Source organism: Helianthus annuus, chromosome 17 (genome assembly GCF_002127325.2).
Source record: "Helianthus annuus cultivar XRQ/B chromosome 17, HanXRQr2.0-SUNRISE, whole genome shotgun sequence".
Taxonomy (NCBI): Eukaryota; Viridiplantae; Streptophyta; class Magnoliopsida; order Asterales; family Asteraceae; genus Helianthus; species Helianthus annuus.
In genome coordinates this window covers 5,840,943-5,847,718 of record NC_035449.2, presented here as the reverse complement: position 1 = coordinate 5,847,718, position 6,776 = coordinate 5,840,943, and the positions used below count along the sequence as shown (strand labels likewise).

Below are 6,776 nucleotides of genomic sequence, written 5' to 3'. Positions count from 1 at the left end.
CTGTTCAAAACTTGTCTACGAATTTCTGGGTTGGGGGTGATTAACTGCCTAATGGCAGTTATCTCAATTTTAAGACAAAACCGCCATTAAAACTCCCATTATTTAATGTTTCGAAAATAATGGTATTTTCCAGAAAATAAATTTTATGATGCAATTTTAGTAAAGCAATTTAATTAAAAATAAAATTTTTCCAAGCTGACCTAGCAGCTCTGCCCCTTGGACCCTGTTCCCAAGGGCGTTGCCCCCTTGGAACCCCCGTAGAGTACGGGATCCGCTCGTACACTTCGAATTATAATAACTCAAACAAGCGTACACTCACGCACCTCCTAACTTGCTTGATGTGTATTATTATTCACTTTGATCACCAAGTCACTCCCAATTACACTAGATATCTAACAAAAGATCCAAAATTCTCATGTCGAAAAAATGGCACTATATGGTTCCATGTGAGATATCCTAAACATATAATTATGTTTACTTAAAGGCAGTGGCGGAACTAGAACATTAATTCAGGGGTATCCAAAATAAAAAATTTTTTTACCGTGCAATCATACAATATTAAAAAAAAACAACAATACATAAAATAAAGTAAAACAAATACCTAATAGATTTGTCCTCTTCTTTTTTTCATAGCTTGAAATCGTTCCATCACATCGTCGTCTTTTACTTCACTAAAAAATCTTTTTCGACCACACAAACCATAGCATTGTTCAAGAATTCCGGACCGATTCGATTGCGTAAATCCGTCTTCACAAGCTTCAATTTCGAAAAACATCTTTCAATGGTTGCGGTTGCCACCGGTAAAATCAAAGCTAGCTTAACTACCTGATAAACTGTAGGACAAGAACTGTGCGTTCCCGTTTCAACGATAACACGCGCAAGATCACTTATTCCATTCAAGTCTTCAAAGTTATCATCATCGCTTATTGTGTGACAAAATGACTCAATATCACCCAAAAGACTCCCAATTTCTTGTGTAGTAAAATCATCCGGGTACATCTTAGCAAACGTCAATATCTTCGATGGGTCAAACTTAGAAAAACCGTTAGAAGGATTTAAACCCGACATATTTTTTATCAACGTCACCATTTGCTTGATCAACATTCGGACTTGCATCAACGTCACCGTCATTTGCTTGGATATTATCATTATCAACATTCGGACTTGAATCAACGTCAACATTCGGAGGAGTTGTTTCATCATCATTAATTTCTTCATATTTTCGTTTGAAAAAGTTCCCAATTAAAGCTTGTTTTTTGGATTTTGATTTCGTCATCACTTCAAAGAATTCAAACAATCATACAATCAATTCAAACAATCAAAGTCTTTATTAAACAAACTAATAAAACTGGTCAAAGAAATAAAGAATTCAACAATAAAAAACTAATGAAAGTAATGAAACTGAAACTAAAAAAACTAAGAATTCAACAATTAAAAAACTAAGAATTCAAGTATTCAACAATAAAAAAACTAAGAATTCAATTCAACAATAAACAATTCAACAATAAAGAAACTAAAAAAAAAACAACCTCCTGCGGCTACAATGTCAACCGAATAACCGATTGTAATTTGTAATCCTCCTGCGGTGCGGCTGCGATGTGCGAGATGAAGGAGACAAGGAGTAATCTTCGATTGTAATCCTCCTTTGATTGTAATCCTCAGTTCGTGAGTTCGATAGTCTCCTGGACCTTCTGTGAATTCTGTATTTCTGTTCCTGACCGACGTTTGATTATCCCTGCAACCCAGTGCACTTGGGTTATTATTTTATTATTTGGGCTAACTAGTATTGGGCTATCATTTGGTTATTTGGGCCAATATAATCAATATTTTTTTGGGCTTAATTTCAGTTTGTAAACTTTTTTGAGGGGTGTCCTAGTTGTTGTTGAGGGGTGTCCTAAGTATAAAAATCGAAAAAAAAAATTTACACTAACGGATAAAAGTTGAGCCGTAGCCCGGGCTACGCCTCGGACTATATTAGGTCCGCCCCTGCTTAAAGGCTTGTGTAATTGGTCATCTTGAGATAGGCGAATGTATAAAAGTGAGTAGACAATGAATAGAGTTGAGATTAATTGTTTCCAAAACAACTAAAGGTCCACGTAAAAAAGATGATCTTCAATTCCCTTAAATTTATACATAACTACGGGGAGAGAGATAGAGAGAGGGACATAGCATACACAGAGAAAGTTTTAACTTGTATATATCACAGGGATATAAGACCCTCAAACTAGCTAATTAAGGCTCAAGCGTGTATATATACATACTGCTCAGGACACCGAGCCACAGATACTAGACAGATTCCTTCATCACCCTGATTACATATGCTCCATACATAAAAACATATATAAACCAACAAGGCATAGTACAACTAACATGACCACCTCAAGATGTTGCCGCTTGGTAAAAGCCAACCACCGCTCTTGTTTCAGAAGCTGGAAGGATCAGTTGATGAATAGTGGAGCATTGTGGTCGATGCCTATAACGGCATAGCTGTTGTTGAGGTTGTTGCTGGCTATTAGGCTTATTCCCCTTTTGCCGGCGTTCATCCACCATCATGGAACATTCCAACGACCCTACCATAGCAAGATTAGTCTTTGATGACATTAAGAGAAAGGTTGTATTAGAGTTCTTCAAAGATGTACTATGAGTTAAGATAGAAGTTTGTTGCTTGTTCTAGGATGCATATGAAGTTTGAAACAAAACTCCTTTTATAGACAACATAACAAATTTCACCTTTCTTAAAATTAATTATTTACTACAGGGAATAAATATTAAAATAGAATCTAATCATTTCTAATCAGATATGCCATCCAAGAGGGCTTTGAATCAATTCCATTCGGATAAGTAGATGGGATTCTAATTCCATAACAGATCATGGCCCTTGCAAAAAAGAAATGCCTGCACCATGGTTTATAGATATCCTGCAATTAACCTTTACATATTCTGTAAACTAGAATATTATAATTATATATTCGAAGACTTAAGGGATAAACTTCAGCTTCAATCAAAAGCCATTTCCTCCAGAATCAATTCCTTCAACAAGCACAAAGTTACCCGATAGAATCTTCGGCAGATGCTCTATCCAGATTGGATCCCAACTTTTGCATGTCCCAAATATCTTTCTACAGAATTGTGTATAATCTCTCCTTGGAGATAAAATAACCAGAGGCAATAATTGCTTGAGAACTATAGATTAACTTCATCAAAATGGATATTCATGAATTTGGTATTTCGTATGAAGGTATCTAAAAAGGCGTAACAGATTATCTCGGACATTTAGAAAGTCAAGAGCAAAAGAAGTAGCTTACTAGAGTTAAAGGCTTTTGGGATCAAAAATCATCTAGGAGATGGAGAGACTTTCATACACAACCATTGTGCTTTAAGAAACATCAATTTCGTTAACAATTCTACGATTGCCGCATGTAGGACCGTGTTTCGGGACCGAAACCGTGATTAGTGTGAGATTAGTTCAAGACGGGAGAGATTAGAGATGGATAAACACAACTTCTTTGTATTAATCGGTAGTAAAACATTACAAATCGGCCCGATTAAAAGCTAACCGAACTAATACCAAAGGAGTATACATCCGGGGAGAGACCAAGTGGTGATCTCTCCCCCACACAATGAAGCTCACAGGGAACTCTCTCAAATGAGTTCACCCTCTTTCACTCTCTCTAAGTTTTGCAAATGACAAAGGGTTGGTATTTATACCCACACCCACTTGTCTAGCAAAACCCACACGGTCAAACAGGGGCGGATCTATAGCTATCCCAGTGATAGCCCGGGATACCCCTCAACTTTCTTGGCTAAGTGACTTTTTCTTTCTTCGTTTTATATATCGGTGATCAAATTAATACTAGGATACCCCTAATTACATCCACAGAACCATGGGAGAACAAAAAAAGTGAAAGATAATAGATTAGAAGTGGATAGCATCATGGTGGCGTTTTTTGTTTTCTGGGTGAGGAGCTTTGGTTATAAGCAAAGAAAGAAGAAGATGACTAGTACTAGTTTTTTAATTATATTTATTTTGTAGAGTTTGGAAAAGATAGTACAACGCAAGTTGACTGACAGTACATTTCTATAGTCAAAGCAGCTTTATTTTTTATGGTTTGTTTATTGTTTCTTGATATATTTATTTTTTATCGTATTTTTGTGTTAGTTTTAAAAAGTAATAAACCAATTAAGTTTTTTGATTACTCGACTATAATATAATATAATAGGTTATTATTTTATTTTGTTAACTTATTTAATATCGTTTGTTCTATTTTTATCTAAGATTTTTTTTTTATCAAGATGTAATTTAAAAAAATCATTAGAACTCTAACCGAGTGTTAAAGCTTTGTTAGATTTGTTAAATGCTAATAACATTTAATAACAACAAAAAAAGATAGAGTTAAAGGTGGATTATAAGATTTTTTTTTTTTTTAAAGGAAAATTTCATTAACAAGACGCCCGATGAGTCCTCAAAACAAGGACCAACGAGCCACCCAAAAAAGATACATCAATCCAAGGGGTACAAATACCAACTAGACCATTCTATATCTTTCCATCTAGACCTATTACAAACCCAGAGGAAAGTCGTATATTTAATGGTCTCCACAATCTCGATCGGCTTCCGATACTTGCTATTAAAAATACGATTGTTACGCTCGGTCCAAATAGCCCACAAGGTCGTGTAAATAATACCTCTTAACAAACCAACTAATGATTATTAAGCTAATGAAATACGGTTGTAGGTCCCTTTTGTCGGATGACGAACCTCAAACCTTGTTATACTAACCCACTAGCGAGTGCGGAATCCAAGCTAGCGAGCAAACCCGGGATTAAGCAAATACAAACACAACACACACGGGTTCACCGATTAACACAACTTGTATTAATGCAAATGAAGGTTTCGGTTACAAGCACAATGTTTACAAACCTAACTTGTAAACTCTCAAAGTGTGTGTGTGAGTTTCGGACAGAAAGCTCTCAAAGCTATCTCTCGGATGTGTGTGTTCTATTTGTCTGTCTCTCTCTGTCTAATGAACTCAACACAATGCATGGGTATTTATACCCATACACAGCAGGTCATGTCCGAAGGATCCGATAGATGGTCCGAAGGATCATCTATCGATGACAATATGTTCGAATGATCAGCAATGACCTCGAAGGATGATCCTTCGAGGTCTAACAATCGAAGCATATCTTTCGAGTACCTCGAAGGATCAACAGTATCCTTCGAGGAGCTATCCTTCGAGACAGACAACTACTTTCTAACTGTTTGACCAAGTCAAACCGGAGGATGGTTGATTTGGTCAACTTACAGACTTAGAACATCGTTTATATATACAGACCGAATACAGACAAAGTACAGACACAAGTGCACCAACAAACTCCCCATTGGCTGTAGCTTTGTCTTTATCTTCTATAGTTGTAGACTCGTCTCGAACTTCGACGGTCTTTGGTCTTCGAGTTCTCAAAACTCTGATGTCCTTTCAGGTCTTCATTGTCGGAGGATCTTCAAAGTCTTCACGTCTTGAAGGCAGAGAGTGTATCAACAAACTACCCGTATCATGTAGGAAGTGAGTTGACAAACTCCCCCTTAACATAAGCTCCCCCTTGAGTTATGCTCGTGAAAAGACTTTATCTTTATGAAGTGAGATCCTTGTGGTGTTGATGATGGCCAGCGGCAACTCGATCATCTTCATCTTTTGAGCGCCTTCTCGTCGTGTCTTCATTCCAAAGCTTGTCATCGACCATGTTCTCCTAGCCTTTAGAATCTGCACATGCAAGAAATCTAAACGCGTAATGAGAACAACTGCTTGGAATAGTATAAACAAATGACACACGAATGACCATGTCAAAATCAAACACCGTCCGACAGTTTGAAAGTTTAATAAATTTATCAATTTTCAATTCTAACTTTCAAAATCTGCAAATTTTGACCGTTTATGAAGATTTAGTCAGTTCGGTTTTCAGTCAGGTTTCAGGTAACGAAGACTTGAGCTCCAACATCGTACGATCGAAAATAAAGCAGAAATAAAATCTTTTTGGCTTTTATAAAGTTTATATTAAAACACGCCTAAAATCTTTTTGGTATTTTTGAAATTAAAAGACAACAATTTAAAATCCTTTGAGTGTTATCAAACGACATCACCGCTAATGTCGTGCTGATATGCACCAAACGACGAAACTGTTTAAAAGAAATAATAAAAGTTAAGCAGTAAATAACTATATACAGACATTCTTTTTGCGAGTTTCGAGGGTAAGAGAATCATATCAGTGTACGGTCATGCCAAAACACTCTTGTTGTTCAGTTAGTTAACATTAAGATAAGCATCCTATAACAATTATCGATATTGTTGTCCACTTAAGCTCAACTTATCAGATGTAATCATGGCGAGGGGATACGTTAAGGTATGATTTATACTTACCGACCGGTGTTCATCCACATCACGACACATTCCCGTATCAAGGTATGCACGAGAGTTCATCTTACCGGTGAGTATACCGATTATCATCTGTTTGACCGTATAAATTGTGAGATACTCACTTATTTTGATTTGAAAACAAGCCCTTTGTGATATAATCACTTATTGATGAGGAACTTGATTTTCATATGCATGAGGGCACAGGTGCAAGTCCGTGAACAGGTCAGTACTTCCGTACAGCAGAGAGACGAACTTGACACCCGGATAAATGTGATATTTTTATCACTTATTTGTTTGGACATGTGATTGTTTATCACTTATTGAGGTCGAATGCAGTATGTAATATGTACACGTATGTATAGT

At 36.4% G+C, this 6,776-nt stretch overlaps 1 long non-coding RNA gene across 1 annotated transcript; it reads right to left on the bottom strand.

Annotated features, from left to right (window-relative positions):
- Positions 1–2,054: 2,054 nt before the first annotated feature.
- On the bottom strand, positions 2,055–3,995 carry LOC110915995. The gene is made up of 2 exons (XR_002579413.2): positions 3,306–3,995; positions 2,055–2,570 (listed from the first exon to the last, which is right to left on the bottom strand). It is a non-coding gene; the product is annotated as an uncharacterized LOC110915995 (long non-coding RNA).
- Positions 3,996–6,776: the final 2,781 nt, after the last annotated feature.